The sequence below is a fragment of the Schistocerca nitens genome, chromosome 4, assembly GCF_023898315.1.
Source record: "Schistocerca nitens isolate TAMUIC-IGC-003100 chromosome 4, iqSchNite1.1, whole genome shotgun sequence".
Lineage (NCBI taxonomy): Eukaryota > Metazoa > Arthropoda > Insecta > Orthoptera > Acrididae > Schistocerca > Schistocerca nitens.
The window spans coordinates 711831807-711844432 of NC_064617.1; the positions used below are offsets into that span (position 1 = coordinate 711831807).

General features: G+C 40.6%; 1 protein-coding gene across 1 annotated transcript in view; it reads left to right on the forward strand.

The window, feature by feature from the left end:
- LOC126252759 (uncharacterized) overlaps positions 1-12626 on the forward strand; it is a 358940-nt gene that overhangs the window by 24091 nt on the left and 322223 nt on the right. The gene's annotated exons all lie outside the window — the stretch shown is intronic.

Genomic DNA, 12626 nt, shown 5'->3' on the forward strand with positions numbered 1-12626 from the left:
TTCTCGAGCTTGTGCAGAAATATATATTTTCTGAATACTGTAGTGCCCGAATACCAAGGCAAGAAGAAAAGCTGACTCTGTTCTTGAGAAAAGTTTCATTTAAATTTCTTAAAAAAATGACGTATATATCAGTCTACTTATCCGTAATTTTGTAGCTCGCAAAAAAAGGAACTACGTAAGGAAATGAAAGAAATTGTAGAAAATTTTTTCTAGGTGAGCGTGACTTAAGCAACTGAAGTTGGAGCCACGTCCATGGAGTTACTGAGAAGTATCAACGATAAACCATTGTCTTCTGTAGAGCAACAAGGAACAGTAACATCGTGCAGCTGAGGTATTTTCGAACCTTGAGGTCGAGGAGACTGATTGCCGAGGAGAGGTGCTTCAGTTTGCGAAAATACGTGACACTCGCACAACAAACGGTTTCTCGGACACTGCGTTGAGCAGGCCGAAGCCGCTGCACTGCCCAGTGCCCCGAAGCGCGGTATTACACGAGTGGCATCTGGATAACAAAAACGACCCTGCGACATTTGCGTCACAACGTGCACCTAGTCTTAAGCCCCTTAATCATGAGCCACTGGTCTGTAAGCGGAGGCGACGTTTTACTGCAGGGCCTTTGGCGCATTGTGTCGTATTTATCGATTTCACTGGCTGTTGTATTCCTTGGCTGTGGATTATATTATTATTATTATTTCTTTACTTTCTCAGACTTTTTAGAAGTCTGGTTAAGAATGGAGTGACGCGGACCTTTATCAAGCGTCACTTCCTTTTTGCTGTACGGTACATGTTATATTGCATTTAGGAACTTTCGGGTAATTGAACATGTATCAATAATTACGGATTTCTGTAATTGTATATATATGTTTGGATGTAGCTGTATTGCTTTGATGTATTGGTGGATATTGTGTGGTATGACTCCTGTAGTTGATAGTATAATTGGTATGATGTCAACTTTATCCTGATGCCACATGTCTTTGACTTCCTCAGCCAGTTGGATGTATTTTTCAATTTTTTCTCCTGTTTTCTTTTGTATATTTGTTGTATTGGGTATGGATATTTCGATTAATTGTGTTAATTTCTTCTTTTTATTGGTGAGTATGATGTCAGGTTTGTTATGTGGCGTTGTTTTATCTGTTATAATGGTTCTGTTCCAGTATAATTTGTATTCATCATTCTCCAGTACATTTTGTGGTGCATACTTGTATGTAGGAACGTGTTGTTTTATAAGTTTATGTTGTAAGGCAAGCTGTTGATGTATTATTTTTGCGACATTGTCATGTCTTCTGGGGTATTCTGTATTTGCTAGTATTGTACATCCGCTTGTGATGTGATCTACTGTTTCTATTTGTTGTTTACAAAGTCTGCATTTATCTGTTGTGGTATTGGGATCTTTAATAATATGCTTGCTGTATTACCTGGTGTTTATTGTTTGATCCTGTATTGCAATCATGAATCCTTCTGTCTCACTGTATATATTGCCTTTTCTTAGCCATGTGTTGGATGCGTCTTGATCGATGTGTGGCTGTGTTAGATGATACGGGTGCTTGCCATGTAGTGTTTTCTTTTTCCAATTTACTTTCTTCGTATCTGTTGATGTTATGTGATCTAAAGGGTTGTAGAAGTGGTTATGAAGTTGCAGTGGTGTAGCCGATGTATTTATATGAGTGATTGCCTTGTGTATTTTGCTAGTTTCTGCTCGTTCTAGAAAGAATTTTCTTAAATTGTCTACCTGTTCATAGTGTAGGTTTTTTATGTCGATAAATCCCCTTCCTCCTTCCTTTCTGCTTAATGTGAATCTTTCTGTTGCTGAATGTATGTGATGTATTCTATATTTGTGGCATTGTGATCGTGTAAGTGTATTGAGTGCTTCTAGGTCTGTGTTACTCCATTTCACTACTCCAAATGAGTAGGTCAATATTGGTATGGCATAAGTATTTATAGCTTTTGTCTTGTTTCTTGCTGTCAATTCTGTTTTCAGTATTTTTGTTAGTCTTTGTCTATATTTTTCTTTTAGTTCTTCTTTAATATTTGTATTATCTATTCCTATTTTTTGTCTCTATCCTAGATATTTATAGGCATCCGTTTTTTCCATCGCTTCTATGCAGTCGCTGTGGTTATCCAATATGTAATCTTCTTGTTTAGGGTGTTTTCCCTAGACTATGCTATTTTATTATTATTTCTTTACTTTCTCAGACGTTGTTGTTGTTGTTGTGGTCTTCAGTCCTGAGACTGGTTTGATGCAGCTCTCCATGCTACTCTATCCTGTGCAAGCTTCTTCATCTCCCAGTACCTACTGCAACCTACATCCTTCTGAATCTGCTTAGTGTATTGATCTCTTGGTCTCCCTCTACGATTTTTACCCTCCACGCTGCCCTCCAATGCTAAATTTGTGATCCCTTGATGCCGCAAAACATGTCCTACCAACCGATCCCTTCTTCTAGTCAAGTTGTGCCACAAACTTCTCTTCTCCCCAATCCTATTCAATACCTCCTCATTAGTTATGTGATCTACCCACCTTATCTTCAGCATTCTTCTGTAGCACCACATTTCGAAAGCTTCTATTCGATTCTTGTCCAAACTGGTTATCGTCCATGTTTCACTTCCATACATGGCTACACTCCATACAAATACTTTCAGAAACGACTTCCTGACACCTAAATCTATACTCGATGTTAACAAATTTCTCTTCTTGAGAAACGCTTTCCTTGCCATTGCCAGTCTACATTTTATATCCTCTCTACTTCGACCATCATCGGTTATTTTACTCCCTAAATAGCAAAACTCCTTTACTACTTTAAGTGTCTCATTTCCTAATCTAATTCCCTCAGCATCACCCGACTTAATTTGACTACATTCCATTATCCTCGTTTTGCTTTTGTTGATGTTCATCTTATATCCTCCTTTCAAGACACTGTCCATTCCGTTCAACTGCTCTTCCAAGTCCTTTGCTGTCTCTGACAGAATTACAATGTCATCGGCGAACCTCAAAGTTTTTACTTCTTCTCCATGAATTTTAATACCTACTCCGAATTTTTCTTTTGTTTCCTTTACTGCTTGCTCAATATACAGATTGAATAACATCGGGGAGAGGCTACAACCCTGTCTCACTCCTTTCCCAACCACTGCTTCCCTTTCATGCCCCTCGACTCTTATAACTGCCATCTGGTTTCTGTACAAATTGTAAATAGCCTTTCGCTCCCTGTATTTTACCCCTGCCACCTTCAGAATTTGAAAGAGAGTATTCCAGTCAACGTTGTCAAAAGCTTTCTCTAAGTCTACAAATGCTAGAAACGTAGGTTTGCCTTTTCTTAATCTTTCTTCCAAGATAAGTCGTAAGGTCAGTATTGCCTCACGTGTTCCAACATTTCTACGGAATCCAAACTGATCATCCCCGAGGTCGGCTTCTACCAGTTTTTCCATTCGTCTGTAAAGAATTCGCGTTAGTATTTTGCAGCTGTGACTTATTAAACTGATAGTTCGGTAATTTTCACATCTGTCAACACCTGCTTTCTTTGGGATTGGAATTATTATATTCTTCTTGAAGTCTGAGGGTATTTCGCCTGTCTCATACATCTTGCTCACCAGATGGTAGAGTTTTGTCAGGACTGGCTCTCCCAAGGCTGTCAGTAGTTCTAATGGAATGTTGTCTACTCCCGGGGCCTTGTTTCGACTCAGGTCTTTCAGTGCTCTGTCAAACTCTTCACGCAGTATCTTATCTCCCATTTCATCTTCATCTACCTCCTCTTCCATTTCCATAATATTTTCCTCAAGTACATCTCCCTTGTATAAACCCTCTATATACTCCTTCCACCTTTCTGCCTTCCCTTCTTTGCTTAGAACTGGGTTTCCATCTGAGCTCTTGATATTCATACAAGTGGTTCTCTTCTCTCCAAAGGTCTCTTTAATTTTCCTGTAGGCAGTATCTATCTTACCCCTAGTGAGACAAGCCTCTACATCCTTACATTTGTCCTCTAGCCATCCCTGCTTAGCCATTTTGCACTTCCTGTCGATTTCATTTTTGAGACGTTTGTATTCCTTTTTGCCTGCTTCATTTACTGCATTTTTATATTTTCTCCTTTCATCAATTAAATTCAATATTTCTTCTGTTACCCAAGGATTTCTATTAGCCCTCGTCTTTTTACCTACTTGATCGTCTGCTGCCTTCACCACTTCATCCCTCAGAGCTACCCATTCTTCTTCTACTGTATTTCTTTCCCCCATTCCTGTCAATTGTTCCCTTATGCTCTCCCTGAAACTCTCTACAACCTCTGGTTCTTTCAGTTTATCCAGATCCCATCTCCTTAAATTCCCACCTTTTTGCAGTTTCTTCAGTTTCAATCTGCAGTTCATAACCAATAGATTGTGGTCAGAATCCACATCTGCCCCTGGAAATGTCTTACAATTTAAAACCTGGTTCCTAAATCTCTGTCTTACCATTATATAATCTATCTGATACCTTTTAGTATCTCCAGGCTTCTTCCATGTATAGAGCCTCCTTTCATGATTCTTGAACCAAGTGTTAGCTATGATTAAGTTATGCTCTGTGCAAAATTCTACAAGGCGGCTTCCTCTTTCATTCCTTCCCCCCAATCCATATTCACCTACTATGTTTCCTTCTCTCCCTTTTCCTACTGACGAATTCCAGTCACCCATGACTATTAAATTTTCGTCTCCCTTCACTACCTGAATAATTTCTTTTATCTCGTCATACATTTCATCTATTTCTTCATCATCTGCAGAGCTAGTTGGCATATAAACTTGTACTACTGTAGTAGGCATGGGCTTTGTGTCTATCTTGGCCACAATAATGCGTTCACTATGCTGTTTGTAGTAGCTAACCCGCACTCCTATTCTTTTATTCATTATTAAACCTACTCCTGCATTACCCGTCTGGTTAAAAATGGAAAGTGACGCGGACCTTGATCAAGCGTCACTTCCTTTTAACTGTACGGTATATGTTATATTGCATTTAGGAACTTTCGGGTAATTGAACATGTATCAATAATTACGGATTTCTGTAACTGTATATATAAGTTTGGATGTAGCTGTATTGCATTGATGTACTGGTGGATATTGTGTGGTATGACTCCTGTAGTTGATAGTATAATTGGTATAATGTCAACTTTATCCTGATGCCACATGTCTTTGACTTCCTCAGCCAGTTGGATGTATTTTTCAATTTTTTCTCCGGTTTTCTTTTGTATATTTGTTGTATTGGGTATGGATATTTCGATTAGTTGTGTTAATTTCTTCTTTTTATTGGTGAGTATGATGTCAGGTTTGTTATGTGGTGTTGTTTTATCTGTTATAATGGTTCTGTTCCAGTATAATTTGTATTCATCATTCTCCAGTACATTTTGTGGTTCATACTTGTATGTGGGAACGTGTTGTTTTATAAGTTTATGTTGTAAGGCAAGTTGTTGATGTATTATTTTTGCTACATTGTCATGTCTTCTGGGGTATTCTGTATTTGCTAGTATTGTACATCCACTTGTGATGTGATCTACCGTTTCTATTTGTTGTTTGCAAAGTCTGCATTTATCTGTTGTGGTATTGGGATCTTTAATAATATGCTTGCTGTAATATCTGGTGTTTATTGTTTGATCCTGTATTGCAATCATGAATCCTTCCGTCTCACTGTATATATTGCCTTTTCTTAGCCATGTGTTGGATGCGTCTTGATCGATGTGTGGTTGTGTTAGATGATACGGGTGCTTGCCATGTAGTGTTTTCTTTTTCCAATTTACTTTCTTCGTATCTGTTGATGTTATGTGATCTAAAGGGTTGTAGAAGTGGTTATGAAATTGCAGTGGTGTAGCCGATGTATTTATATGAGTGATTGCTTTGTGTATTTTGCTAGTTTCTGCTCGTTCTAGAAAGAATTTTCTTAAATTGTCTACCTGTCCATAATGTAGGTCTTTTATGTCGATGAATCCCCTTCCTCCTTCCTTTCTGCTTAATGTGAATCTTTCAGTTGCTGAATGTATGTGATGTATTCTATATTTGTGGCATTGTGAACGTGTAAGTGTATTGAGTGCTCCTAGGTCTGTGTTACTCCATTTCACTACTCCAAATGAGTAGGTCAATACTGGTATAGCGTAAGTATTTATAGCTTTTGTCTTGTTTCTTGCTGTCAATTCTGTTTTCAGTATTTTTGTTAGTCTTTGTCTATATTTTTCTTTTAGTTCTTCTTTAATATTTGTATTATCTATTCCTATTTTTTGTCTGTATCCTAGATATTTATAGGCATCTGTTTTTTCCATCGCTTCTATGGAGTCACTGTGGTTATTCAATATGTAATCTTCTTGTTTAGTGTGTTTTCCCTTGACTATACTGTTTTTCTTACATTTGTCTGTTCCAAAAGCCATATTTATATCATTGCTGAATACTTCTGTTATCTTTAGTAATTGGTTGAGTTGTTGATTGGTTGCTGCCAGTAGTTTTAGATCATCCATGTATAGCAAATGTGTGATTTTGTGTGGGTATGTTCCAGTAATATTATATCCATAATTTGTATTATTTAGCATGTTGGATAGTGGGTTCAGAGCAAGACAGAACCAGAAAGAACTTAATGAGTCTCCTTGGTATATTCCACGCTTAATCTGTATTGGCTGTGATGTGATATTATTAGAGTTAGTTTGGATATTAAGTGTGGTTTTCCAGTTTTTCATAACTATGTTTAGGAACTGTATCAACTTAGGATCTACTTTGTATATTTCCAATATCTGTAGTAACCATGAGTGGGGTACACTATCAAAAGCTTTTTGGTAATCAATGTATGCGTAGTGTAGCGACCTTTGTTTAGTTTTAGCTTGATATGTCACCTCTGCATCTATTATCAGTTGCTCTTTACATCCTCGTGCTCCTTTGCAGCAGCCTTTTTGTTCTTCATTTATAATTTTGTTCTGTGTTGTATGTGTCATTAATTTCTGTGTAATGACTGAAGTTAATATTTTGTAGATTGTTGGTAGGCATGTTATGGGGCGATATTTAGCTGGGTTTGCTGTGTCTGCTTGATCTTTAGGTTTCAGATAGGTTATTCCATGTGTAAGTGTATCAGGGAATTTGTATGGGTCTGCAATGTAACTGTTAAATAATTTAGTTAGATGTGAATGTGTTGAGGTGAACTTCTTTAGCCAGAAATTTGCTATTTTATCATTTCCAGGGGCTTTCCAATTGTGCGTAGAATTAATTGCTCGGGTGACTTCATGTTGTAAAATTATCACTTCAGGCATTTGTGGTATCTTGTATGAGTCTGTTTCTGCTTGTATCCACCATGCATGCCTGTTATGTTGTACCGGGTTTGACCATATGTTGCTCCAGAAGTGTTCCATGTCTGTTATGTTTGGTGGCTTGTCTATTTTAATGTGTGTGTTATCTATTGTCTGGTAAAATTTCTTTTGGTTTGTGTTGAATGTTTGGTTTTGTTTCCTTCTATTTTCACTTTTTTTGTATCTTCTAAGTCGTTTGGCCAATGCTTGTAATTTCTGCTTCTTTTCATCTAATTGCTCTATTGCTTCTTGTTGTGAGATTTTACCTAACCTTTTTCGTTTTTTGTCTGATATTTCATTTCTTATAAATTGTGTTAGCTGTCCGATGTCTTTTCTCAGTTTTTCTATTCTGATCTGTAGCCTGTGTTGCCATGCTGGTTTTGTGGGTTTCTTCTGTGTGTTGGTTGGTTCTGATCTCTGCCTAGTGTGTATATTTAGTGTAGTGAGTGCTCCTACATAAACCAGTAGTTGTAACTCTTCCATAGTTGTGTATTCATTTATTTTGTTGTGTATGATTGTGTTGATAGTTTTTATTGTTGTTTCGACTTGTGGGCTATTTGGTGGTCTATGCAAGAATGGTCTAATGTCTGTACTTGTGTCTTTGTATTCTACATATGTCAACTGAAATTTTTCTTCTATATCTAACATGTGTGTCACTTCGTGTTCTATTTGTGCTTGTGCTGGTGGCTGTCTTAAAATTTCATTTTCCTCTGATTGTTTAATTGATGCGTGTTGTTCTTTGTTTGTTTGCTCTGGGATGTTTGAGTCCATTACTGTATTTTCTTCTTCTTCTAATTGCACATTATTTTGTTCCAGTATTTGTTGTACTTGTTGTTTGATGTTTTCTAATTCTGACTGGGGTATCCTGTTATTTTTTATTATTACACGAATCTGATCAGCTAGACGTTGTTCTGTTAAAAATTTTAATTCTGGGTATCTGGTAATAAATGTTGTGTATACTTGTGATCTGTATCCAGTTGTGTTGGTTCCTAGGTTTGTTGCTTGGTAATAACAGAACATGAGGTGTCGATTAACTTCATCTGACCATCTCATCCTCTGTCTTTGTTTTCCTTCTAGGGTGGTTGCAGGAAGCATATCCTGCAAAACACCTCTATTTGGATTTAAATCATTTTCCAGTTGGCTAGCAGTGTCATTACCATTGTGGGCGGGCATACGGTTCAAGCGCCGTCCCCGACCATGACGGCGCTTGTCCGAGGCTTCTTTAGTTCTGTCCTGAACCAAGTAATCACACTAAAAGGGGGGTTAGCCCTATTAGTGGTTTGTTCTTTTCGTCGCCTTTTACGACTGGCAGAACATACCGGAGGCCTATTCTTTTCCCGGGCCTCCACGGGGTTTATTATTATTATTATTATTATTATTATTATTATTATTATTCACAGGTCAGCTGTAGCATCCAATTTGCTGACGATTTTGCAACTATTTGCTGACTGAAGGCCAAATATGTACTACGCTAATTGAAGATGGGTGAAACCTCGGAACGCGTATTAACTTAAATAAAAATACAAAAAAAATAGTGCTGCTTGAGTTTTATGAATGGAGAAGCGGTATATATTTGAACGTAGATAGTTCTGGGGTTTCTTATTTGGGGTGTTTCGTAAATACCCTCTTTTCATTAAAGATTTGGCAATAGCTCGTTGCTATACTCATTTTAGATTTTTAGCCTCAAAATTGAGGAGACTTATCCTACAAGATCGAAGTTGCCTATGTATCTTACATGAAAGAGAAAAATGTGAAACACTGTTAATTGAAGTCACGTTTAATAAAACACTGTGATTAGAAATACTGTGCAGATAGTAGCGCAATTACTTCGAATCTAACCCATTTAGGTTCTTGTGTATCAGCCCCACCGCTTCGTAACTTCAGCTATCTGGCAAAGCGCGAACTCCTCGTGAGCAAACTCATAGATTCAGCCAGCCATAGCCTGTCTCCTACGGTGCCTACTTAGTTATACTAAAGCGATATACTAACTACTAATGTAGATAAGATATATTATTATTGTTTTAATAATACACTTTAAATATTTTATTGTTATTTTTAAAAGCAGATGCATATTAAAAGTTTGAGTGACTGCAATTAATACACTCCTGGAAATGGAAAAAAGAACACATTGACACCGGTGTGTCAGACCCACCATACTTGCTCCGGACACTGCGAGAGGGCTGTACAAGCAATGATCACACGCACGGCACAGCGGACACACCAGGAACCGCGGTGTTGGCCGTCGAATGGCGCTAGCTGCGCAGCATTTGTGCACCGCCGCCGTCAGTGTCAGCCAGTTTGCCGTGGCATACGGAGCTCCATCGCAGTCTTTAACACTGGTAGCATGCCGCGACAGCGTGGACGTGAACCGTATGTGCAGTTGACGGACTTTGGGCGAGGGCGTATAGAGGGCATGCGGGAGGCCGGGTGGACGTACCGCCGAATTGCTCAACACGTGGGGCGTGAGGTCTCCACAGTACATCGATGTTGTCGCCAGTGGTCGGCGGAAGGTGCACGTGCTCGTCGACCTGGGACCGGACCGCAGCGACGCACGGATGCACGCCAAGACCGTAGGATCCTACGCAGTGCCGTAGGGGACCGCACCGCCACTTCCCAGCAAATTAGGGACACTGTTGCTCCTGGGGTATCGGCGAGGACCATTCGCAACCGTCTCCATGAAGCTGGGCTACGGTCCCGCACACCGTTAGGCCGTCTTCCGCTCACGCCCCAACATCGTGCAGCCCGCCTCCAGTGGTGTCGCGACAGCCGTGAATGGAGGGACGAATGGAGACGTGTCGTCTTCAGCGATGAGAGTCGCTTCTGCCTTGGTGCCAATGATGGTCGTATGCGTGTTTGGCGCCTTGCAGGTGAGCGCCAGAATCAGGACTGCATACGACCGAGGCACACAGGGCCAACACCCGGCATCATGGTGTGGGGAGCTATCTCCTACACTGGCCGTACACCACTGGTGATCGTCGAGGGGACACTGAATAGTGCACGGTACATCCAAACCGTCATCGAACCCATCGTTCTACCATTCCTAGACCGGCAAGGGAACTTGCTGTTCCAACAGGACAATGCACGTCCGCATGTATCCCGTGCCATCCAACGTGCTCTAGAAGGTGTAAGTCAACTACCCTGGCCAGCAAGATCTCCGGATCTGTCCCCCATTGAGCATGTTTGGGACTGGATGAAGCGTCGTCTCACGCGGTCTGCACGTCTAGCACGAACGCTGGTCCAACTGAGGCGCCAGGTGGAAATGGCATGGCAAGCCGTTCCACAGGACTACATCCAGCATCTCTACGATCGTCTCCATGGGAGAATAGCAGCCTGCATTGCTGCGAAAGGTGGATATACACTGTACTAGTGCCGACATTGTGCATGCTCTGTTGCCTGTGTCTATGTGCCTGTGGTTCTGTCAGTGTGATCATGTGATGTATCTGACCCCAGGAATGTGTCAATAAAGTTTCCCCTTCCTGGGACAATGAATTCAAGGTGTTCTTATTTCAATTTCCAGGAGTGTATATCCGAGGGTTGGCGGGTGGGGGAAAGTAATAGAAGGTGACAGTAAAAACCTGTTACCGCCGCCTCCAACCCCCCCCCCCCCCACTCCCCTCATAATCAATCCTCGATCAGCTTCTGACAGGATTGTATGGAAGTGACTTACCTTCCTTGTTGCTGTCCACTGTTAAATTGTTGGGTGCATAACCACTATTAAAATCTGTTGATATCTACTATAGTAGACGTATAGCCTATCGCAAACACTTCGTTGCCCGCGGAATTTTGACTCAGCCATCCGTGTACACACATTCCATCAAGGGATATGACCGAGCGAGGCGGCGCAGTGGTTAGTACACTGGAGTCGCATTCGGGAGGACGACGGTTCAAACCGGCGTTCGGCCATCCTGATTTAGATTTTCCGTGATTTCCCTAAATCGCTTCAGGCAAATTCCGGGATGGTTTCTTTAAAGGGCACGGCCGGTTTCCTTCCCCATCCTTCCCTCATCCGATGGGAGCGATAACCTCGCTGTTCGGTCCCCTTCCCCAGTCAATCAACCAGGCAAGCAACCACTAAGAAATAAATTCTTGACGATACTCACTTATTCAAAAGAAGCTGCAACATTCATTCATTGAACACTAGACGGAAAAAACTGCTTAAGAATTATATAGAAAGGCTTGCGCTTTTCAGTAGGACCCATTTTCTGTAGAATACAGAAAAAAAATGAGTGATAAGCCCGAAGCCCACAAATTGTAGATGAAAGGTTTCCCTGTTCCACTCTCCTTCCGTTCTGTACAAGAGTTCCCCGCAGTAGTTCCAGCTTTTGTCTGTAATGTGTTATTAATTCGTATATTCTTTAACTATTTCTTTTCGTGTTTTGTTAGTTCTTCTGTTTATAAATTTTGTAAACAGCTTTCTGTAAACATTGACGTGTTCCATAAGCATGCAGCTTGAGCTAGCATGGCCATACGGAACGCGATAAATAAACCTGAACCTGGTGGGGCCCCTTGACAAACGGCACGTGAATAGCTCAGAGCGAGCGTGACACTCCCTCCCCCACCCCTCTCCCTCCACACTTCTTTTTTCCTTACTGACCTCTCTTTCCCCAACAAAGGAACTATATTAAATCCAGTTGCACATGAGCGTATTGCGGTGCCGAAAGGGGAAGAATGTTGCTGGTTTACACGAAATTTCAATTTTGAGACTCATTTTAGTTGGCATAAGGTTGGTACTTCGTTACGGAACCACAAGTAAGCACATTCGCTGCCAGACGCAACGACGAATGAGAGACTTCGGCGTAGACACACCTCAAGAGTTCCATATATCACCGCTCCAACATGCTTGCTTACGTCACAGCGGAATGTCGCTTATGAGGGACCTTACGAACTTCCCCTCACCAATTTGATTCATAATGACAGGCTGTGTACTGCGCGACTAGGACTGCACCACATACAAACAAGAAAACACAACTCTCAACTGCTTTCGAGAAAATCGAATTCGAAAATTTTAGGCGTACTAATGTACTTTGTATGGTCGCTGGTTTTCAACGAATTTGCAAAAGAGAAAGTAAGCACTTAGTTTCATGAGCGCTAGTTTTCTGGATATAATGTCTCTGCTGGTACATTTTTTTCATTCCCACATAATTCTAACAACAGATTTGTATGGTACGCCCCGAAATTATGCGATGATCGAAAACCGTTTATGAATGTAAAACGAGTTTGTTTTGCAATATACACACTGAGAAAACCAAGCGCATGCTAAAATTCCGAAGATGGCTTTGAACACTACAATGCTTTACTACGCACTGTTCTGTTTGAGATGGTAAGCCATTGCTTTACTCTGACCTTCGAACTGACTTA